The following is a 24253-nucleotide window of genomic DNA, read 5'->3' as shown; positions in this document are numbered from 1 at the left end:
TTAGATAATAAACATGGTCAAATCATCCATGAGTGATTAAATGAGTCAATAAATTACGATGTAAGATAGAATTAAGCATATACTACTAGGAATTGAATGATGATTTAAATGTCCACAAATTCTGCAAAAGTAGAATCCACGAAAATGATTTTTATGTTTGTTGAAGCTATTAAAATATTTTTCACAGACAGGTGTTATCTTTCTTATTTGGTGGTGGATTCAGTGGTGTTTTTCTGTATTATTTAAATTTACTAAATAAATAATGAGGAGAATTGGACATAAAGCAGGGGTCTGATTAACTTAAGTATTGATTGAAAATAATCTAAGTCTGTATCATATCCTTGTCATTTAAAATGTCCTTTCTCTCTTTTTATATTTATTAAATGCCACACACCTGCTTTAGCTAGTCTCTTACTGGCTTTGGCTACGTCTTTGGTGAATAAAGATCATGGATGAACTTGCAGAGTGATTAGGCACACACCCAGAAGTACCAGTAGCAGGCAAATCTTGTAGCATAGTGAGGACATGCTATGGAATAGGTAGGTGAATGTTCACCCCACGAGGAGTTTGCCTGGGTGAGGAGGGTGTTTGTGTGGCAGACATTTTTCACAGGGATAGATCTTATTCTTGGGTGGTAGATGCAACAGTGACTATTACATTATTTAAAAGCAAAAATAAGATACTGAATTAATTATAAATGATCGGTGTTTATTACTATCTAGTTCCACATAATTAACATTCATTACAAAATCCGTCTGGCTAAGTCTACGTTTCTTCCACAGGGAGACCACAGGAGAATGACTTATTCCCGAGAAACACGGCCTGGGTGATTAGCTCTGTGGGTAACAAACAGAACAATGTAAGTGAGACCTCACCTCCACGTCCTCGCTGCGATGCTTTGCTCCTGTGTTTAGTAGTAGTGCAGAGACACCCATGTGCACAAGAGAAATAAACGCCACCAGGAATGGACCTGTGATGGGATCATGTCACAAACCCAAACGCATGCTTGATCTAATTAGATGCAATAAAGGTGGCTTTATTTTCATTTTTAGTTTTGGGGGTGATTTTTAAAAGGCAGTAGTTGTTTAATTTATTTTCAGAACTGATTAGCTTTGTATCTCATTTTCCACCACCGATGATTTGGACACTCCCGATCTGTGTGGTCCTGAGTGATAACTGCGCATGCCACCGCGGGAGAACGTAAGATGCCGTGAGCGTTACCGGGTGGTGTCATGACTTTTCATTAGGCCGCCCTTGGCAGTTGGGCGAATGGAGTCCCTGAAGGTCATGAAGGACCAGGGCCCCGGGCAGATCTGCTGTGCCACACGGGTGTCATTGATTCCGCATCTTCCTGAGGTCCTGTGTTGAAGGGCATTTGCAGATTAATATATTAATCTATGAGGGAAGGGCAGCTCCCCAGGAGATCTGGTTCCTAGAATTTTGTGATTGTATTGTTCATTAACTAACGAATCAATAAACGAAGGACGATAAAAAGGAAGAAAGATGCGCTTGGACCAGTGATGAGTACCATGGGGTATCTGAAACAGGATATTTTGATTAAACCCATATGTATCTCTGAGGTCCATAAAGAGACATGTAATCATTCCTCCTTTGGAAATGAGTTAAGGTAAGGTAATGTTTCCTTGGGTTTCTGTGCTTTTGGGGATATATTTTCATTTTTTTTTTTTTTTAATTGGTACAGTGCTAGTGATCAAGTTCAGCAACTGCTCCACCACTGAGCTACACCCTCAGCCCAGAGTTTACTTTTTGTTTAAATTAGAAAGTCAGCCTATCAATTAAAAAATGCCTGAAAAAAGAGGGCACATCATACAATTCTTATAAAGGAATGTAATAAAACTTGTCTGAGACTCCCAACAAATTAAGTCAAGCAAGGCTCTTGCCATTTTGGTGAAGGTGCCGGTGGTCATTTGTACACAAAAGCTCGTGTTCCGTCTTCGTGATGGTTACTGACTGGATATTTTGTTAAGGAAACAAAGTGCATTTATTCATATAAATAGTTGTTATATAACACATAATTGTGTGGCAAGCGGAGGTCAATCATCAGACTGTTTAATCTTTTCTCTTTACTAATTTTTACTAAAGCAATAGAAAAAGAAATGGGTCTGTTGTCCTGAGGTCAATGACTATGGACGTGTAAATACTGTTTCGTGTTGTGACCTGATGCTGTGACATTACAGATTTTGGTGTCTTTGAAAAGCAAGGCATGATTTTTAAAAAAATTTTTGGTCCTTTTTGTTATACATGACAGTAGAATTCATTTTGATATAATTATATAAGCATAGGATATATCTTATTCTAGTTAGGATTGCATTTTTATGGATATACATGATTTTATGACTCCATTTTTTTTTTAAGCCAGCAAACCATGTCACAATATGAGAATTCCTATCCACGTTTTTTGTCCCTGCCAAAAGAGAAACCAGGAGCTCTTGTAAGTTTTGGAAAGATGTACATGGAGTTTTAATCTGGTTCTTTAAATCATGAGGATGTTTTTTAAAAGCAGGCTCCCTCCCCACCCCATAGAACGCAAACCACATTGGAGACGTTATTGCTCTAATCAGGGAACCAATGCTGTCACTTCTCCGACAAGGAGCATAAAGACCCATGTGAGTAAGCATGGGTTGGTACTCTGGGCACAGATGGCCTCTCTTCAAGGGAACCCACTAAATTATTTCAATTAAATAATTGTTAATAGTACATGAATTTAAAGAATGCCAGACACAGACTTGTGATTGGAATGTGTCATGAACAGAAGATTTTAAGTAATTCAACTCAGCCCAACTAAAGACCATGACTAACGACATGGGGTGCCTTTCACACATTTAACCTCCCACTTACGTCTTTTCCAACCATCACCTTATTTACCAACATGGAACTTGGCTAACTCCTTGAGGCAGGATGCCTTGAAAAGTAGCCAATGTCAGTTTTGAAAAGCGAGGGCTTTGTTGAGGGGTCCGTGGCTGCTGGTTGCACCAGCTCTGAGGAATAGCCAATCAGAAGTGAGGGTCCCCTACAGCATGACATGCTGATTGATTTGGAGGTTGGAACCAGGGGCTCCCTGTGGTAAGGTATCTCCTCTGCTCTGAGTGAAAAGAAGCAGCGAACCCAGTTTGATTCCCTTATATCCTTTTGTCCTCAGTCTTCTTGCCATTACGGGTTCTGAATGTATAATTATTATTTATGAATCAGAGGATGACTGAACTGGTTCAAGGGGGGATAAATACACAAAGCCAGTGGGTCAGTGGGTAGCATTGGTGGAGGTGCCTGAGTCGACCTTCTGATGAAGCCCCCCGTAACTCCAGAGTTCCTTACAGAACAAGAGGCAGCTCGTATGTTCTGTAGACATTACCTAAGAGCAGAAGGTAGGATAATGCAATAGACTTAGCCCTGGGATTTTGTGGCTTGAAGATACAGAATGTATTATACCAAGTAAATCAATACCTATGTGAGTTGAGAAATGTACATGAAAGATTAATAGACCTATTCATGGAGCAATTAGTAGAGTACAATAAAACAAATATTGTTAGCATTATGACTTGCCATAAAGAAGTACAATTATTAATCTGAAGTAAAATGAACAGAGTCTATAATCTTTTTTTATGTGAAGCATTATGATACTGATAGTTACAAGAGTTTTTTTTTTTAATTTGCGTTTTTTTTTTTTTAATTAAGAAAAGGGAAAATGTTTGTATCAGCCAGTAATCCTCTGAATACTCATCTACTTACAAATATTTATCTAGGTAGGTATTTGTAATGGTTATAGATCTTATTTTTGGGCTAGGTGATGTAGTCAATAGTATTTATTGTATTATTTCAAATTAAAAGTTCAACACTGAACTAATGAAAAATTGCATTTTTGAATGAAAGTTTATTGCTACCTAGTTCTGCTTGAATAATTCATTAAAAATAAATCTAAATCTCTTCTAAATCTTTTCCCTCCCCAGGGTGAACACCAGGCTGCTGATTCAATCATTTAATCAAGAATTATCATTCTGAATGAGGAGCAGAGATGCTGATAAAGGTAAGACCCTTGGTTCATGATCTGTGCTTGGCTCAGTTTTTCATGGTTATTAGCCAAAGAATTTCAAAGTAATAAATGTCTTCATACATAAAATAAGTAAAATTCTCCAAATATGGAGCAGTAATGGGAATGTGTTAGGAAAACCTTCCACATTAACACAACTGAAGGTATTTTAAAAGAAGATAGAAGTTATTTAAATGATTCTCAGGAGAGTGTAATATTATTCTTTATTCTGAAATTGTTCTGGTTGATTTCAGCATTCCCACGTGTGTAGAGATCCTGACTGGTACCGCCTTTGGACAGTCCACAAGAGCACAGAGGACTGTGAGTGTCTCAGGTGATGGAGGGCCGTAGTCATTATTCTTCATTGAGCCATGTTTGCCTATGGACAAATTAAGTAAAATAAAGCCTTTGAGTGCCATTGAAGAACTTTAACCACAAGGCAAACGATCTTGTCTCGGGGATTTTGTGACTGTGTTGTTATTTCTGAGTAGGTGAATCAATCACAAATGGACCCATGATGAATGGCATGGGGTTTCTGACTCGAGGACAGTGATTAAACCCATCTGCAACTCTGAGGTCCATTGCCAGGAGGCACCAGTGTTTATCCCATTGTGGGGGAAAGCCCACGGAATCTGGTTCTTTTGGTTTGGGGGTATGAATGACATTGTCATAACCATAACTAGCCATGAATGAAGAATATGGCAATGAGTGAAGAATAAGAAATACATGTGATAATTTTTTAAGAGATGTAATGAAACATGGATCATGATTAAAACCATTTTGAGATTCTTAGACCCGATGAATTAATAGTTGAGTCTCTGTACAGTAGGACCATGTGGTCATCTGGACATAAGAGGCAGCGATTTTGTTCTGTGCCCACTGATCATTTTATTAAGAAAATGGAAGAGCATTTACATAAATACGTTTTTGATTGAATATATAAGTGAGAATTTGGAGCAAAGATGAGACTTTTATACAACTGCAAATGAATGCAAATTTACTATGCAGTTTTACTTAAGCAAACAAATTGAACCAATTTGCTACTTTTTGGGGTAATTACATAAGAAAAATGTAAATGTTATTCAGGGTACTTATCTGGTGTAGTTGGGCTCACGTATAATGAATTACAATTCTAAGAGAACAAATTCATAAATTTGTGTCTTCATTTTTCAAAATGTTAGTATTCAAAGTGCCAGTGGAAAACATGTTATTGTGTGTAAAGATCTTGATTATCTTATTATTCGTAACTCATATCCATTGGAAGGCAAAGATTTCTAGGCCTTTCTAGTGGTACACGTAGACGTTTCTTATATTAGTGTTTCAGTTTTATCTTGATGGTTGTTTAAACTTCAAAGAGTTCTCTTACACAAATTATCTCATGAGTAAATTAATAAATCAGTTAGTGAATTAATGAAGTTCCTTCTTGGACCATCAGCAAGCGTGTATCAGAAATCGAATCTCCCGTGTGTCCAGTTTTGCACAAAACCCAACAAAAAGAGGATCTTGGTCCCACCTATGTGGGCAGCAGTAACAGAGAGGAAATCCTAATAGTTATTTTTCTTGTTTTCAATGCTGGATTCAGTGGTGTTCATTATATCATTCTCAACAAAAATATTATATATACGTTAATAAAATATTTTCCTTTCTTCCAAATTAAAGAAATTAGCAAATGTAAAGTAGTGCTCTCTTTCCCAGTGTTCAGAATAGAACACAAACCAAGGTTTATGGTTAATTGATTGCTGCACAAGTATGGTCTGGTTAAAACCAGTAAATTCAACTATTCAATCCCTTTGACCACTTGCTTTTTACTCCGCAGGGGAGCATTCCACCTATCCCATCACTGTTTCCCGTGAAGCCCTTCCCTGTCCCCTCTTTGGATAAGGAGAGAAGATGTCTATGTAAGTACAAATCAAAGTTCATGTTTTTGCTGGGGTAGGGCCTGATCGTGTATGTGCAGAATTATTTAAAGGGATCAGTTCAAAAGTGGTCATGCATTGACCAATGGTGAGATTTTTATAAATTAAGAATATGTTTGATCCAATTCAGAACAATTTGTTCTAAGGTTAGAACAAAAAGACAAAAGGCCTTTCTGTCATGTTAAGAAATTTTAATATGTAATTTTGCTTTTATACCCCAATGGATTTAAACACTTCTCCGTTGATATTGTTATAGATTCTTAACCCATTGAGGGGAGTAGGGAAGGAAATGGAGACTCTGATCTTTTTCATTAGCTGTGATATAAGTTGGTAGTTCATTGCACCATCTTGAAAATATGGATGTACTTTAAATGAAGGTGGCCCAAGCATGGACCAGCAAATCAGAGCAGATGGATGTGGTGCTTGGAGGTGGGTTAATTCATATTTGCATTTCTGAGGTTTATTGCAGAGATTAAGTCCCCAGCTTTTTGGCGGTGTGAGCTTTGACAGACATAATTATATCTTCAGGACCCCCCCCCCCCCCACTCCCATTCATGGCCAGTGATCATATTATTGGAGAATCAATGAATAAATCAGGACTATTAACATTGAGTAAAAGCACAGAATACCACGTCTGGATCAATGATGAGTATGCGTGGGGCATCTGAATCAAATATTTTGATTAAACCCGGTCTATCACTCTGAGGTCCATTCTATCTATATGAAATGTGCTTATAGAGGAATTTAGAAGTATTCAAGGGGATATTTTTTTTGGTTTTTTTTTGGTTATACTGGGGATTGAACCCAGGGGCACTTTACCACTGAGCCACATTCCCAGCCCTTTCTTCTTCTTTTTTTTTTTTTTGCGGTGCTTGGGATTGAACCCAGGGTCTTATGCTTGCAAAGCAAGCATTCTACCAACTGGGCTATATCCCCAGCCCTCCCAGCCCTTTCTTTAAAAAAGCTTTATTTTGAGACAAGGCCTCCCTAAATTGCTGAGGCCTCGACTTCAGATCCTCCTTCCTCAGCCTCCTGAGTTGCTGGGATTACAGGCATGTGCCACTGTACCCAGCTTAGGGAATGTATTTTTTGCTCTTTTGTTTTTCATGTGTATAAACTGTATTATTTTAAGTAAATAAATGCATGGAAAAAGACAAGGAGGGCCATAACTTATCTAATAATGAAGGGAGCGAATGAATCAAGGATTTTTTTATTGTTCATTTCTAAAATTTTGAGTTCAAATAAAGTGGGTGTTGAAAGAGTTGCTCCCCATGTTGTTTTTGGGCTAGTGGTGAGTTGCTTATTGCATGTCTTATTTTAAGCTGTGGCACACAATTTATATAATTAAATTTTGTATTTGTCATAATAATATTTATTATGTTATAATAATATTTATTATTATGTAATGTCATATTTATTATTATATCATAATAACATAATAATGTAATAGCACTTATGCCATAACATAATAATATAATATTTATGATTATGTCAAATACATTGATATACATATGAATTATGTATATTCCATAATAACTCTACACCCAATAATTCTGCTAAATTTATTAATATAATAGTATTTTAATAAATAGTTATTGAAACATGGAAAAAGCCTAAGCAAGAAATGTTAAAAAATAAATAAAAATAATAAAAGTATGAATATAATTACCACAAATCCTCCCCAGCCCTGTTTTGTATTTTATGTAGAGACAGGGTCTCACTGAGTTGCTCAGTGCCTCACTTTTACTGAGACTGGCTTTGAACTAGCGATTCTCCTGCCTCAGCCTCCTGAGCTTCTGGGATTACAGCACCCACTGTTCCTGGCTTGCTTCTATTTTTATAATGAGTGAAAGAATAACATCACAATTCACTATTTAAAAAAACAAACAAGCCATGGCCCAGTAAGAGACATCTTGCCATTTGCATTTAAAGTTCAGTCTTCGGTCATACTAGCCACTTCCCAAGTGGCACGTGCATCGTGGCTGCCATATTGGGTGGTGCCGACAGAGAACTTCTATTATCACTGCAGAAAGTTCCCTGAGGGAGAGAGGGCCGGTATAGAAAGTGGCAGGAAATGGTGCTTAGTTTTAGGTAGCAGGTAAATTATTAATTATTGTTATATTAATGAAGCAGTAAATATAGTAATTAAAGTACAGTGTGGCCCATTGTCAAGATTGTGCCATGAAACATGAATTCAAATTCATCCTATTTTGTAAAAGTTTTCTTCATTAAAATATTATCCGGCCTTGGTGGGTATGTTTGTGCATACCAGTTATCCCAGCAACTCAGGAGACTGAGGCAGGAGGATTGCAAATTGGAGGCCAGTCTCAGCAATTTTGTTACACTGTCAGCAATTTAGCAAGAGTGTCTCAAAAATAAAGGTCTAGGGATGCATCTCAGTGGTAAAGAGTCCCTGGATTCAATCCCCAGCACCCCCCCCCTCCCCTAGATTATCTGGTCTTTTGGCTGTAAGGTAAGATTATCTAGATATTTATTAATCATCTTTTTGATGTTGGGTGATAGAGTCACAGAATTGTATGTATCTTTCATACTAAAAGTACTTCAGTACCTGAAGATAATATCACTGTTGGATTGATGATGATTGTGTGATATAAACCAATGATTGTGATTAATCAAATAATGCAGAACTAAACTTTATTTAAAAATATTAAAATATTATATTTTTTATTCTCTTGGAAATCTCTTTTCCTCCTGAATGAGCACAGTAGCATGGATTTGGTCCATCTCCCACGATGAAGACCTTGACAGTGTCTGTAGGTAAGGAGCAGTGTTAGTAGCGATCCTAGTCTCTGTTCATCTGTGGTTCTTGAAGTGTGGGACCAAAGACTGTAATGCACAAAAATTGAATATAGGAAGTATGGACCTGTCAGAGAAATGTGTGAAGGGTCAGTGAGCAGGATGAGTCCTTTTAGCTCAACTTAAGTAAAACGATGGAAGGAATTTAACTTCCAGAACTGTTTGATATTCTGCATTGTTCGTGCACCACGGCTGACTTGGACCTTCCGCAGTGGTGGACATCCTGGCAGTTAACTCTTGGGGGAGGCTCTTAACAGATGACCCGTATCATTTGAGTCCTTGTTGTAGGGCACCGTGTGGATTCTGATTGCTCATTATATCATCTTCAGTGAATGTGGCCCTCATGGATCCTGGGTGTGGATGGTACCAATGTGAAGCCAGATTCACTGAATACTTCACAGGATTGGCACTGAGCCCTCGACTGTGCACTTTGTGGGATTGCGTGTAGGGACATTTCGTAGTCATACCAAGGATCTTTTCTTTGGAGCCTGTGACTCATGGGGAAATGAAGGAATAAGGGAATGGAGAAAGAACATGCCAAGTCTGGACCAGTGATGAGATTGGAGGGTGTCTGAATCAAAAATTTTGATTAAAGCCATCTGGAACTCTGAGGTCCGCTTTAAATAGTAGCCTCCCGTTCTCCTCTAGGAAAATGAGCCTAGGGCAGATGCTCAGACTCTTCAGGTGTCTTGATTAGCAATGTTTACACTTTATGGGAATAGACTGGTTTATAAGTAATTCAGTGAATGAATAAATAAAGAAATGTAGAGATGGGTAAATCTAGAGAGAGCCGAGTGTGGTTCAATTCCGTAATGCACTGTGCTTTATTACTGTATATTTCTATAGCACTGAACTCCACTGCTTTATATGAACAAAGCTGTTGCTTTATTGGAAAGAAGTATGTGACTGATGTATGTAAGACCTGATCTAGCATTTTGATGTAGGGTGTTGTTTGTTAATTGTTTTTGCTCAGTGAAAGGAAAATTATATAAATAAATAATAGAATAAGTGTTAATGTAATTGGAGATATGAATGCACATTTTCATCTTGAGGAAAGGAATTATTATTAATCGAACTCTGAATTATATTAGAAATAAATAAAACCATCTGTTTAATTTGATTTTTGATTTACATGTGCTAATTGTACATATTGTAAGTTGCCCAGGCAGCTCTTGAACTTGTGATCCTCCTGTCTCAGCCTCCAGAGTAGCTGGGGTTTCAGGTACATGCCCCCATACATGGCTCACATCTTAATTTTTAAAAGTGGGCAAAGCATGGTCCAGGAAGAAGTGACAATGACACTCTTCCTTGTTTGTGTGTGGGAGTGTAGGCACTTGAACATGAAAGCCAGCTCTGCCCGGGGGGCTCTTGAGTTTACCACTGTGTATATGTGTGTCTGTGTGTGTGCATGTGAATAGATGAGCAAACATTCTGTGGCTCATTGTATAAGCAAATAAGTAAAACAGTGGATGATAAAATTAATGTGTAAGTAGGGTCAATACAGATTGTTGGTGAGGGCTGGCAATGAACCAGGAATTTAAAGTCATGCATTTATTTTTAAGACTACATTAAAAAAAAAAAAGATTATCTGTGAGTTAGGGTCTGTAGACATATGTGTGCAAAAGTATTAGTTCTTGCTTTTGATTGATGAATTTAATAGTGTTCATCTTATTATTTAAAATTAATAGGTCAGTAAATAAAAAGGAGTCCTTTAATAATGAAAACTGGACTTGAATCCACAACCTGCTATACAACTTCATGTCTTTTAAAATATCTAACCCTGTGCTGTTTATTCTTTTAAAAATTGATATTTGATGCCACAGAATGAAGACCAAGGCTGATTTATTTAGTCTCTACTGAAGAAGATCTTGGCTGTTGCCTTTGTGAGTAAGAAACCCAGTGACTAAAGTAAGTAATAGCTAACGTTTTGTCAATTTGGTTGAAATTTTCATTAGTGGCTTATTGAATTGCTTGAATTAAGCCACACATGGAAGAAGGATTTGTTATGACTCTAAGTTGAAGATTGATCCAGTTAACCACAGTCATAGTTAAAACACAGAAGACAGTCCACTCACTTTCAGAGCTAAAGAGTCATCTTATATCTGCAGTAATAAAGTCTAGGATGGCCATGTCCAGTAGGGTCTCCCCTGTCCATATATGGCCGTTTGTGTTTTGAATGATTGGAGTTAGATGAATTCTTGCGTTCTATCTGCCAGTAGCTTTAGTCCTCTCTGCTCAGGGAAGGCAGCTGAGAGCATATTTAGAGCATCACACGAACTCCTCTCGCAGCTCCTCCTTGAGGAGGAACACAGGGCGAGAAGAAGGACACGTGGAACAGGCCGGCCGCGGGCACACGTGCCGCACCGAGCGCCGCTCCATCAAGAGACCCTGTCGAGGTAGAAAGCCTAGTGTAGGAAAACCACCTCTAACCAGATCCTGGTAATATTCCAGGTTGTTGTTCTTGGATTTTTAAAAACATTCATGACTATTGATATTTTTTACTCTAGTGAAGCAGTGCATAGATCAATAAATAAAGGTAGAAATTAAGAAAGAGATGGCTTATCATTCTGAATCAATGGCGAGCACCCGTGGTGTCCGAATCAAGGATTTTGACTAAACCCTGTAACTGTGAGGTCCATTGCAAGAAGATTGCTATTTGTTATCTCTATGGGAAATGAGCTTATTCTAGGATTTAAAAATAATATGGATAGTATTCTTGGGCTTCTAAGTGTGGAATATATTATTCTCAGTAAAACAGAGCATAAATAAACCAGGAAACCTACAAATGAATGCAGAGGGAATGGATTATTCCTGTTCTAAATGTGAGTGTTGATAAAGCAGTGAGAGACGTCAGTGACACATTTTAGGAGAACCGTTCCAGGGACAGAGACTGATCAGAGCTGTCCCTCTGGGGTAAGGGGCATTGAGACAGTGGATGCTAGAGGCTACGTTGTTGTTCTATATTATGTTGTTTTTTCTTTTATTAAGCAAAGGGCAAAATATTTACTTAACTTCGCTATTGATTAATTGAAAGAGGGCTTAGGTAGGGATCTGTGTTGAGCCTGTCACATGACCAGTTCTGATTAATGTGGTGATCTTCACTGTGTTTAACGTCAGTTCCTTAGTTGAATTAAAAAAAAAATGATAAAAACGATTGGATCGTTTTTCTGTGTCTAATGAGCATCTAGACAGGCATTAATATTGTGCAGTTCCTGTGGAGTTACAGAAATAATGGTCTCATTATCAATTTGAAAAAGACTAAGTTAATGCCTCAGTTAATCATTTAAAAACAGCAAATCATGGACCAGAGAGGACCCCGGGTTATGAACTAGGAGTTCAATCAGTTCAGTTCCACACACGCGCTCCAGATAACGAAAACAGACCTAGGACCTTGCATTTTTAGAATGATGATTACATCTATGTATTTAGATAGAATTTCCCTTTTTTGGCCTGTGGATGCAATTTCCTTAAAAATGGAATAGCTTAATGAGCTCACATGCACCTACATGAGTCCCGTGTGTTCATGTGCACGTGGATCATGGCCGAAAATATGCTTACGTCCTGGTCCTGCACCAGGACTCACTCAGAAGGGCCAGCACCTGTCTGGTGGGCAGGGGTGTGCAGATAGACATGGGAGGTAGTCAGGGTTCTCATTCTTTTGACTGGTGCTCATTATAGTAAATTTAATATTTATTTATTTAATATTTGCCCAATCACTGAGTCCGTAGATATGCCATTCAGGTTTAAATGTATGCCAAGCACTGAGGTTAATGCTGATCAAATACCATTGGCTTGAACAGAATTAAAAAAGTCCGTCTATATCCATCTATCTATGTAACCTGCCTTTTTTCCTGTTCCCTTTCTATTCAACAGAATGGATGCACAGAGATAAATCTTTCTCCAGTGAGGAAGGTTTTGGTTGTTATCCTTTTGAATGATGAGCTTAGAAATCTATGTAAGTAACAGATTAATTGATTCTGGTTTTATGGTTTATCATGGGTGTTAATTCTGTCATTGAGAGGGAATAAGTGGGTACGTATACAAGAGAAATGAATGAAGGTCATACCTGGGCTAATTCATCATATCTTTGGTCCATTAAGGAGAAAGAAGCAAGACCATTCTATTTTCATAGTTAATTTATTCGTGATTTAATTAATGTAACATTCATTATTCAGTTTTATTTCTGAGTGACGGTTGATTTATCCTCCCTCTGCTTATGAAAACATAGTTTAGTCACATTCCAAGATGTAAGATATTGTCAGCACTGCACGTGTGGAGTAAAAATGGTGTGCTCATGCTTGTTTTTGTCATAGCCTTAAAAATGGGCGAAGTAGCCAAAAGATGATCCAGCCCTGACTAGTGAGGGAATGGGACTGATAGGAAGCAAGGGTGCTCTTTAATGACTGATCCACAAAACCGAGTCTGTTACTTAAAGAGAACTATTTACTTTCTCTCTGAGAAATGAACTTTGGAGAGGTATTAGGTACTCCTCTCTATAAGAAATTCATTTATTTGTTTGCAGTACTGGAGATTGTACCCGGGGCTTTGCACTTGCTAGGCAAGTGCTACACCCCTGAGCTGTAGCCCCCGTCCAATAAGAAACTTCAGTTTCTCCCGTTAAGTATTGATTATATTATTAGTGGGTTCATGAGCCATGAGAAAATGTATGAATGAAGACGATGAGGAATGCTGAACAGGGAGCGCTGGGTTTTTGTTGGATATGAACCAAGTTTATGGGGAGTCCAGATGTGGTCAGTGCCAAATCAGTATCATTTACACCCATGAGGACCCCTCTGGCTGAGAAGCATATAAACAGATCCCAGTAATAGGCATTGTTCTTATTTTTCTAATAGGGTGATTTGGTAGTTGTTAATTTTATTACAAAAAAGGAAAAGAAAAAATGTCAAATAAATATATGAAAGATTCACCTAGTAACTAAGTAAAAGATGACCAGACAGTACAGGGAAGCCTGGTTTATGGAACAAAAATGATGATTTATCCTATTGGTTGCAACATCTGCCCAGATACAGAAGACTCTGGCTTCCTGTGCCGTGGGTATTACAAATGCAGGGAGAAGCACTCATTTATTTTACTTCTGCATTGCTGGTTTGTTTACCCCATTGATTTTTCTTTAGCAGTGTGAATGCATGATTAAATTAATCAATGAGAAAGTACATATAGCATAAATACAGATGCTCACCAACTTACACATTTCATCAACAGAGGTAACCACGGCCCAATGGTGAGACTGTTCCATCAGTCATTTAGACTGATTAGATTTGAGAACATTCCATATTAAAAGTAGACAAACATTGTGATCCACATAGGAAGGGCATCAATATAGCTGCTCGTAGTAGATGTACTCTTTCTCTTGCCTTTGCTGATTAATCTTATTCATCATACAATTAAAAAGTACGTATGAGAAGATCCTAAGCCAATCATAAGCCAGTGGCAAAACTCTGTCACATCTCAGGGACTTTAATTATTTCATTCATATATGACATCCACAACACAGAAAACAACCACAGAGTTTCCTTCCTTCTGAGATGAGTTTTCTGTGTCACAGCCTGAATGGCTGACAGCTGGTTTCATTAGTCTCTGGTGACGGAGACGTGGACGTGTGCCAGTGTGGATGTGGTGTGCAGGGCTGACCCCAGCAACTCTCAGTGTTCTCATATCTGAGAACTCCTGTCGGGTTTTGAGTTAGAAAGTTGTGATTTTATCATTGTAAGTTGATCCATTACAGAACCGATAAGGAAATCTACAAATAAACAGAAGAGGGTGAAACATTGTCCAACTCTGAATCCATGTGTGTCCGCGTGATACCTCCTTGAGGAGCTTTAAGGTAGTGACTAGGAGTAATAGTCAATGTAATTTTTCTGGGTCATATCAAGTTTGACAGTGTTAATTTTATCATAGAGGAAATATGTAGATATTATCACAGATTAATAGATACCTAAAGGGAAAGGGCAACAAATAGACTAATAAAGACAGATCTCCATTTTACCATTCACTCTATTCTGAGCCTCCAACCTGATTTCAACCTTGTACTCCCAAGCTGCTGGTCTGTGAGCATGAAGACTCTTGTTAATAATAGTGAATGTCTCCATTTTGAATTAGTTTGTTGAAAGCAATTGTCTGTACCAGGGAAGAGATGTTCTCATGATGGTCTTCCCAAGTTGGATGTTCCCAAGATGGTGACTGCATTCTTCCGTGGTCATGAGATCCATGGGTCCCACCATGTGTCCCAGTGTAGGAATCAATGTGAGTTGAATCGAATTGCTTGTCCTGGATAGGGTGGTATAGTAAGTATATTTGTGATGTTAGCAAATGGATTACATATAATCTAAAAAAATGTCTGAATGATAAATATGGCATGAACATAGAAATATTATATTGATTAGTCAACACTTGTACAAGTAACATTTATTAAGGAGGGATGTGTGCACTATGGAGAAAGATCCTATAATGGGCAATGCTCTGTTCTTAAGGATCTTGTTCTCAGAGATTTGTTACTCATAGTTACATAAATATGATCAGGAGAAGATAAATTGGTCATTAAGCAACTGTAGGTATTAATGGAGAAGAGATGGGACGAACTTGGATCAGTGAAGACCACTGGTGGCATATGAGTCGTGGAGGATGACTGTAGGTCTGGAAATCTGAGGTCCAATCCACAATGACATCGAGTATACACTGTGTGATGTTAGGGACAGAAGTTAGGAAGAGTTAAAGATGTTTTTCTTGGTCTCTGGATTCTTGAATTTTGATTTTATTTTTATAATTTGTTCTATAATCTGAATTAGCAATGTAGAAGAGGCATTCTCCAAAGGACAAATGATGTGTGAAGGCACAAAACACTAATGATGTATATCAAAATGAAGATATCCATTAGGAAGTGAAGGATCAGAGGGGCTATCACTTTGGATGAGGATGGTGTATTCATGAAAAAATGTCCTGTGTCTTTGTTCAGAGCTGGTCAATGTTTGTTTTCTCAAGGAAGAAGAATCATATGAAATAAAAGAGTCATGCAGAATAAATGGATGGGGTAAGAGTGTCTCTAAAATCTGTTGTACTTTATGCTTTTCAGAATGAGTATTCCAAAGAAGACCAAGGGTTACGAGGTCCGTGGATCCCTCTTGTGTTCTTGGAGCAGAGACCCATGTAAGTGGAGTAAGGTTTTCTTCCCTGGATTGGTTGGTGTTTCAGGAGACTTATTGTATCTATAAAAGCAGTATATATAATTTCAGAAGAGCAAAAATTTCTAGAAGATAAACATGTCTTGGATGGGTATTGGCCAGGTTCAGTGTTGTTAGTTTCTTGAGCAAAAGTGTGATTTAACTCCTCCTGAATGAATTATGAAATGAAGGAGGAAGGCAAGGGTCAAGGGATGTAAGGTCAGTCTTTTCCTAATCTCTTGTGCTCTGTACTCTCAGAATGGACACTTTTAAGATGATTGAAGCATTCTTCGCCGGTCCTGTGGTGTATGGTTCCCTGTGTGTGTCAGAAGCATTGTGAGCAAGGTGAGTGGAGTTGAGAGCTCTTGTCTTGGCGGGGTGGTTTCTCCAGGACAGTTACAGTCTTAGAAAAAGCATTACACATAATCCATGAAAATCAATGGCTGAATGATAAATAGAGCCTGGCTGTGACCATATTGGTTGGTCACAGCTTGCAAAATCAACATGGCATAGGGGAAGAGATGTAGGTCATGGGGCCAAAGGTCTTGTAGAAGGCCACGCCTTGTCCTTAGGGTTCTTGATCTCAGATACTTGAGACTCATAGTTTTTTAGTTGCTGTGAGTGACACTTTGTCAATAAGCAACTGAAGATAATATTGAAGAGGAGGGTTGGTCTTGGATCAATGATGACCACTGGTGGCGTGTGAGTTGAGGATCGTGACTACAGGTCTGGAAGTCTGAGGTCCAACACCATGAGATAGGTGTTATCAAGAGTCAAGTGTACTGTTCTTGAACTTTAGTTCTACTTGTTATAATTGTATCAAAAATAAAAATAAGGAAAGAGGTGGGCAAGGCTTTCTCCAGAAGTCTATCTGGGAGGAAATGGATGAGTTATGTTTTGTCTGGAATGGATGCTGTATCCAGTTTAAAAAAATGGTGTTTGTATTATACAGGAAAAAGTGTGATAATTTAGTGCACAGTTCTTGAAGAAGTAATAGAAGAATGAATGGTCAGAATGCCAGTGTCTTTAAAATCTGTCCTGCTTTGTACTCTCAGAGCGGGTGCTCCCAGGACGACGAAAGCATTCTGCTCTGGCCACGAGGTCCGTGGAGCCTGCTTATGTTCACAGCGTAGAGACCAATATGAGTTGAGTCAAATTTCTTGTCCTGGGTTGGGTGGTGTTACAAGGAAGTTCACTGTGCTCATCAAAACAGTACCTGCCATCTAAGAAGAGTAACCATGGCCAAATGATGATCTCGTCATGGCCGTGAATCATCACGTGAACTAATCAACAATGGCTATGTTATTATTGAATGCGGAAAGAGCCTTACTCAGAGTAGGGAAAGCGCCTGTAGATGGCCGTAAAGTACACGTCAGGATGTTATCTTAGGGACTTTTGATACATTGTTATCAAAATATTATCATCGAATGGATGGTTAAGTCAATAAATGAAGGCAGAAATTAAGAGCAAGGATGAGGGCCAATCTCAGACCAGTGGTGACCACTGGTGACGTATGTGTTATGGCTGATGACAGCTTTGGAAGTCTGAGGTCCACACCAGAGGACATCTCGCTTCTGACCCTAGGGATAGATAATAGGTGTTGTCTTGGATGTTGTTCTTGGTCCTATGGTCCATAGATTTTCATCCTATTTTCTTAATTGGAACAATGGTAAAACCTTTACATCAATATGTACAATATTTATTGATGTAAAGATAAAGTGAGTGAGGGATTGTCCGGTTATGAAAATATTTGTCAAGGCCAGAAGTAGCAAGAAAACGTTTGAAAAACATGGGAGTCTATTCAGAGAGAAGCAGTGCTGATGTTTTAAGAATCTCAGGCGAGGATGGCATGTGCAGTAAAAATAATGGTTCTGAATCCTTGCTAGGGTCAAGGCCATGCTCACTGCTGTTGGTTTCTTGAGCAAAAGTGTGATTTAACTCCTACTGAATGAATTGAAATGAAAGGCGGAAGCCAAGGATCGAGGGACAGAAGGTCAGTCTTTTCCTAATCTTTTGTGCTCTGTACTCTTAGAGTGGACACTCAAGATAATTGAAGCATTCTTCTCTGGTCCTGTGACGTATGGGTCCCTGTGTGTGTTAGGAGCAAGGTGAGTAGCGTCAAGAGCTCTTGTCTTGACTGAGGTTGTTTCTCTAGGACATTCACTGTCCTAGAAAAATATTGTACCTAGTCTATGAAAATCAACAATGGCTGGATGATAAACAGAGCGTGGCCATGACCACATTGGTTGACCACAGTTTGCAAAATCAACATGGCTTAGGGGAAGAGATATAGGCCATGGGGCCCAAGATCCTGTAGAAGTCTGTGCTGTGTCCTTTGGGATCTTGATCTTAGATGTTTGAGACATGCTTGTCTAGTTGCTATGGGTGACATTACAAATTCACAACAAGTACCTGTTGATATCACAGAAAGGAAAAGGGCAAGTCTTGGATCAATGATGACCACTGGTGGCGCATAAGTCAAAAATGATGACTGCAGGTCTGGAAGTCTGAGGTCCAACACCGTAAGACATCTAGTGTGTACTTTGTTATCCTAGGGGTTGACGTTGGCAAGAGTCAGGATATTGTCCTTGGTCTCTGTGCTCTTGAACTTCTGTTTTTTGTAATTGTATCAGAAAATAAAAATAAGGCAAGAAGTGGGCAAGGCTCTCTCCCATGGGGAAAAAACATATGCCATGCTTCCATGGGCGATGACTTCAGCTCTGGAAGTCCTGAGCCGCCATCACAAGTGTTGCTCATTTCTTCTCCTGGACGTGGCCTTGTTGCCTGATGCAGGAGTAGCAGTTGTGTTCTTGGCTGTTTGTACTAATGCTTTTGTTTTATATTAAGGTAAACAGTCCAATGAAAGTATCAGTAATTCACTATAAATGAATACATATGAATAAGTGAAGCATGATAGCATTTTTATAGTCAGCTGACATTTGAAATGTGTTATTGATTTTTATTGAAAATGTAAGTGTATTAATGATACATTTTTCCAGTATTTTACCTCTATCTAAAGCTGATTACAGATGATAAAACAAATAGCCACTCTTCTTATTCTGAGTTTTTGGAAATCATTTTTTTTTTAATGTCTAAGGAAAAGTAGAATATGTGTTACTCCAAATCAAAACCTACACGTGTGTCTCTCTGAATTGCAGATTGAAGTGTCAATGTCAAGAGCATGTCCATATTTGATCCCCCGCTTTTCTCTCATTTCTAGAATGGATGTTCTCTATCTGATTGAGGATTTTTGGAGGGTCCTGACTTCTGAGGTTGCCTGTCTTGTTGGGGAACTGATAGAAATGTGAGTAGTGGTGATAGTTTAGCTGTTTGAATGTTTTTCAAGTAGGCATTCCACGTATTAATATCACGTGTTTAGTATTGTCAAAGAAAGCCGGTTGTCTGTGATGATAGACATGCATTCATGTGAATTCACCTTTCATGTGCCTGGGTGAGGAACACCCTGTGAGCAACTAGAAGTTCCAGAACCAAAAGCATGCTGCCTCAGCAGAAACTGATCCTGCAGCGAGATTGTGAGATGCGAGTATTGCATTCTTGATCTCTTACGTTCACGGATTTTAATCCCATTATTATAGTTGGATGTATTAAAAGTATCAGCAAATCAATATAAATTAATAAATAGGTAAAGTACCATCCAATTATGAAAGTGTGTCGTGAAGGAAGAGAACCCATTAATATAAGTAAATTAGAAATGTTGAAGTCTATTTAGAAAGACATCATTTAAGAATGTTAGCTAATGATCATATAAATTGTACAAGTAATAATCATTATGATCAGTACAAATAGGGCAATGAAGAATTAATAAACTAAGATGAGCAAATATGTGAAGTATTTTCCAATTATGTAATCGAACATGCATCTACAGGCCTGAGCTGGTGGCAAGGCCAGGGCAGCCCTGGCTCAGCATGTCAGTCACAGTGTTTCTTGGTCCTCCTTGAGTAGCTGTGCCAGCAGGGGTTACGGATGCTGCGAGGGTGAGTCCTCGCCCCAGACTTGCTGCTCGTGTAGGCTACTGTCAAGGGTGTCCCCTCTGTATTAAAGTGTGAAATGGAATCATTGAAAGCCATCCAGGATGCAATAACGAATGTGTTACAAATGTGTAGATAAAATTCAAACGATGTATTACATAAACTAATCCATGTATACACATTAAGAGCAGAAGTACCTACAGATGTAGCAGTTGAGTCTACAGAAAGCTACAGCATCACAAGGCGCCTGCCCTTTAATTTCCTGTGATGGCCCTTTTATTATTATTAGAGAATTAATGCATTCAGTCGTAAAGAACTGAATATGAGAATGAAAAAAGATAGGCCCAGCCAGGAGCCATGGCGACCCAGTGGCACATGAGCCAGTGTGATGACCACTGTGTCGGGAAGTCCCAAGCCAGAGCAGTCTCGCCTCTGGCCACTGCTTGAACTGGTCCTGTCGGCAGATGTCAGGAATAAAAAAGAACCGCGGTTTCCATTTTGTGTTCGTGGATTTAGTTTTCATTACAAGTAGATCAGTGCAAGAATCGGCAAACACGAACGAATAAATATGAATGAGCGCGATGTTTTCTTATATAAATCACAGGAGATCGCAGAAAGTAATAATGTACATTGAAAACAGTGCAGTCTCCTCAGAAATTAATGATGGGAAGGTGTCATTGTGTGGGATAAGGGGGAGTGAAGAAAATACATACACATAAATACCTGCACGCGTGTGTGTGTGTGTGTGTGTGTGTGTGTGTGTATGTACGTGTTTTAATGTTCTTCTTCTCTTTGTGCCAACATAGATATTGTTGGTTTTACTACAAGAAATATCAATACATATTAATTCCAAATAATAAGTACCTAAATGATTAATGATTGACAGGTGGCCTGCATGGAGAGATGGGGATCAGGTGTTGATTTTTACTTTTGTTCTTTGTTCTGCTTTATACTTCCCTCAGGGAGCACCTGGGCTGCTTTGAGCATTCTGCTTGGTCACGTGTTCAAAGGCTGCCTATCTGGGTCTGAGCTTGGGCACCTACGTGCATCATGGCTAATGTTCTTATCATGTTGTGGTGGTTTGTTTAGGGCGTTACCTGTAATAAATAAGTACCAAAAATAATCAAAGAAAAACCTATCTATAGACCCAAATAGATATAGGGTGGGCAAGAAATATGTTCATTAATATTTACAGCTTCAAATATGATTAAGGAGAAGAATATAAAATGAAGTAAATGATTTTGTAGGTGGGCGTTGAGGATGTTTAAGGATCTTGTCCTCAAGGATTTTGGGGACTTGTTTATGTTTTTCAGTCATACGTATTTATTGTTGTTAGATGACTGATAAACCAATCATTAAGGACACAGAAATGAGCTAGATGTGGTGATAAGCACCTGTAGCCCCAGGTATTTGGAAGGCCGAGGGTGAAGGATCACTTGAATCCAGGATTTTGAGGTCAGCTTGCTCAACTTACTAAAACCCTATGTCATTAAAAAAAAAAACAAAAAAAGATATATAGAAGTAAGTATGAGAAAGAGGCCCAAGCCTGGCCAGGCCTGGAGAAATGATAGTGGTTTTTGGCTTGTAAGTCAGTGCTGATGACAATACATGCTTGAAGTGTTGAGGTTCATTATGATAAGAAATATAGGCCATTCACTAAGTTGCAAATAACCTTTGGGTGAGATATTAGGAACATACAGAGAGCTTGTTCTTTTTTTTCTGATTTATGGGTTTAATAGTATTGTTATAAATAGATCAATGATGAAACTATTAAATAAAAATATAAATCAGTAAGTATGTTTTGCTGTAGTATAGGGAATGAAACATTGCTTAATTATTAGTGTAGGTGGTCAAGCAAGAGAGATCATGAAATGGGTGAAATGGGGGTGAAAAAAAAAGTAGTGTTGCTGTTGCCTGAGTCACAGGTGCAGAAGATGTCCTGAACTCTGAGGTCCACAATGAAAATGACGTTTGTTGTCTCATGGAAATGACTCTGGAGATGGAGTTAGGATTTCATCAGGGTGTTTTTGTTTTTTTTTTTTTGGTGAATTTTGATTCTTCTGCAATAAATCGATCAATAGAGAATCAGTGTACAATTATAATATGTTGCACTGTTTCAATGTATGGAATTTCTATTCAGAATGATTTAAAGATGAAAGAAATCAACGTACAATCAAAATGAAGACATTGTGGCATCGTCCTATTATCAGGAGTAGGTGAGGTGAGAGAAAATACTAATGAATAGTGATAACAGTCAGGTAAGGAAAAACGGTTCTGGGTCTGATGACGGAGGGAACGTGGGCAATGCCAGCCTCTAGTTCCGCATTGACGGAAGTTCGACATTGTTTTTTCTTAATGGAATGTGAAATGCATATCAAGCCAAATTAGGAGTAGCCTCAGTGACTGAGTAATGACAATGGGTGTGCGATCAGAGGGGGACATCCCAGACACGCTGCCATGTGCTCCGCTTTCTCCTAGAGTGGACGCACCCCAGCTCGTCAAAGCCTCTGGTGTCGACTGAGACCTCTGTGGTGGACTCCAGGTGCATTAGCGTGGAGACCAACACTGGTGGTCATCAGTTACCATCTTTGGGAATTTCGTTGACTTTGGAGCAAAGTCAACATAAAAAAAGTGTTAAATATAAGTAAAAAGAACAATTATAATTCCAAAAAGCGAACATGGGATCAACAGGAAACATGATGTTGTTTACTCATTTTGCTGGCAGACGGGATGATTAAAGACATAGGTACCCAGTGGCGAGTGATTCTGGAGACGTTTCTGGGGACACTTGAACCACTCTATCTGATCCATCCGAGAAACACTGAGGACCACGTACGGATAACGCTGGTGTTGACAATGGTTCTGCAGAAGCACGTGGGTACCAAGCCTTTGTTCTGTTTTCTCTTTGTCCCTTGATGTTTTTGTCCCCTAGGACCTTTTTTTCTCACAGGATTGTAAGAAATTAATATTCATGGATTCACAAATTAATCAATGAAGAATCGTGGATGAGAATTAAAACATGTGACACCCGGGCTTTTGATGGAACTGGCGCTACGTGCGTCCCGGGTGTCGAGAGGAGGAATCCAGATAGTTGTTCCCAGAGGCTGAGGAGGGGAGGGAGCGACGGGCCGCGGTTCATAGCACAGCCGGCAGCTGTCCGCCCATGAGAGCAATCAGGAACCATGGGTAGCACATTTCAGAATTGCTCCAAGATGGGACTGGTAAATATGGGACTATTTACAAAAATCGACTAAAATATGTACAAAAGATGACAAGGCTGTGACTTGATAGATGTGTTTCATTAGCTTGATTTCACCATTCCACAGAGTAAACATATGTCAAAACAGCACATTATATCCTGAAAATATATATGATTATTTGTCAATTAAAATGGTAAAAAAAAAAAAAAAAAAAAAAAAAAAAACCCAACTAGAATGTTATACTCACGTTAGGCAGATTTAGGAATATAAAAGGATTATTTTTTCGGTTTGTTCATGAATTTTGATTCTCACGTCATTTGTGTACCCTCAGAAGAGCCAGTGTGTGCTGTGAACGAGGCAGGGCAGAGGCAGCGGGCAGCGGGCAGAGGGTCACTTCTCAGTACCTCACTGAAAACTGACGGTATGTGGAAACAACTAAGTTCCTTGAAGAAGTCGGATGGTTCAAGTGTCTTATCTCCTTGGCCAAGGGTGCTGTTGAGAGCTGGCTCAGTTTTTATCTGGGTCTGTGGCAATTTTGATATTTCTCATTTTCTTATGGCAAAATAACAAACATGAACCCAAAGTAATATATACTGAATTGCTCACTCAACAACAGGTGTACTGCTCGGACCAGGCTCAGTCAAGTTTCTGTCTAGATTTGGCTTGTGTTCCTAGGGCATTCACTGTAGTACTTAAAATTGGTATGAAGTAGAATTTTAAAGAGGCCAGCCGTGGCCCAGTGAGTGACCTGGGACTGCCTGAATCACAGCCACTTGACAGTTTGTGACAGGAAGCTGGTCAGTCGGAGGCCTAGTCAATCAGGCAAGTGGTTCCCAAGTCAGAAGGTGGGCACACAGATTTCATCCTTGAGCGTTTGTGATTCACAGGTATTTAATTGTTATTAGTGAAGCATGGAATCAATCTAAAAAGCACTTTAGGTGAGAATGCAGGAAAGCCCAAACCTCAGCCAGCGAGGGCAGCTGGTGGCAGCGGAGTCAGTGGTAACAGACACTGGTATCTGGATGTCTGGGCCAGACACAACAAGGTCCTGTCCTGAGCGGTCCCCATGGGTAGGTGTTAGGGATAGGTAAGGGTCTTGTTTGTTTCA

The 24253-nt window shown here is 39.0% G+C and overlaps 2 long non-coding RNA genes across 3 annotated transcripts in view; both read left to right on the top strand.

The window, feature by feature from the left end:
- LOC306654396 overlaps window positions 1-13861 on the top strand; it is a 51075-nt gene extending 37214 nt beyond the window's left edge. The window contains exons 15-21 of the long non-coding RNA XR_013761956.1: window positions 783-2452; window positions 3966-4042; window positions 4300-5943; window positions 8688-8739; window positions 10602-10686; window positions 11529-12733; window positions 13632-13861. This is a non-coding gene — a long non-coding RNA (uncharacterized lncRNA). The remainder of the gene's footprint in view (window positions 1-782; window positions 2453-3965; window positions 4043-4299; window positions 5944-8687; window positions 8740-10601; window positions 10687-11528; window positions 12734-13631) is intronic.
- Window positions 13862-15787: 1926 nt separating this feature from the next.
- On the top strand, window positions 15788-23763 carry LOC306654397. 2 transcript variants are annotated; one of them, XR_013761958.1, is made up of 5 exons: window positions 15791-15956; window positions 17027-17101; window positions 17989-18064; window positions 19177-19260; window positions 22424-23763. It is a non-coding gene; the product is annotated as an uncharacterized lncRNA (long non-coding RNA). The 2 variants fall into 2 exon arrangements; XR_013761957.1 differs by having other exon boundaries at window positions 15788-15956; window positions 17027-18064.
- Window positions 23764-24253: the final 490 nt, after the last annotated feature.

This window comes from Sciurus vulgaris (genome assembly GCF_902686455.1).
Source record: "Sciurus vulgaris genome assembly, chromosome: 2".
In the NCBI taxonomy this organism is placed as follows: Eukaryota; Metazoa; Chordata; class Mammalia; order Rodentia; family Sciuridae; genus Sciurus; species Sciurus vulgaris.
Note: the sequence above shows the minus strand (reverse complement) of the source record. Positions and strands in the feature narration are given on the sequence as shown.